Source organism: Entelurus aequoreus, linkage group LG05, assembly GCF_033978785.1.
Source record: "Entelurus aequoreus isolate RoL-2023_Sb linkage group LG05, RoL_Eaeq_v1.1, whole genome shotgun sequence".
Classification (NCBI taxonomy): Eukaryota; Metazoa; Chordata; class Actinopteri; order Syngnathiformes; family Syngnathidae; genus Entelurus; species Entelurus aequoreus.
In genome coordinates this window covers 84212118-84212389 of record NC_084735.1, presented here as the reverse complement: position 1 = coordinate 84212389, position 272 = coordinate 84212118, and positions in this window count along the sequence as shown.

Here is a 272-nt window from a genome sequence, read left to right as displayed (position 1 = left end):
CATACATATTTGGTCATTGCATGACTGCAAGCTAACCAATGCTAACATGCTATTTAGGCTAGCTATATGTACATATTGCATCATTATGCCTCATTTGTAGCTATATTTGAGCTCATTTAGTTTCCTTTAAGTCCTCTTAATTCAATTTATATCTCATGACACGTACACTATCTGTATGTAATATGGCTTTTAATTTTTTGCGGCTCCAGACACATTTGTTTTTGTATTTTTGGTCCAATATGGCTCTTTCAACATTTTGGGTTGCCGACCCC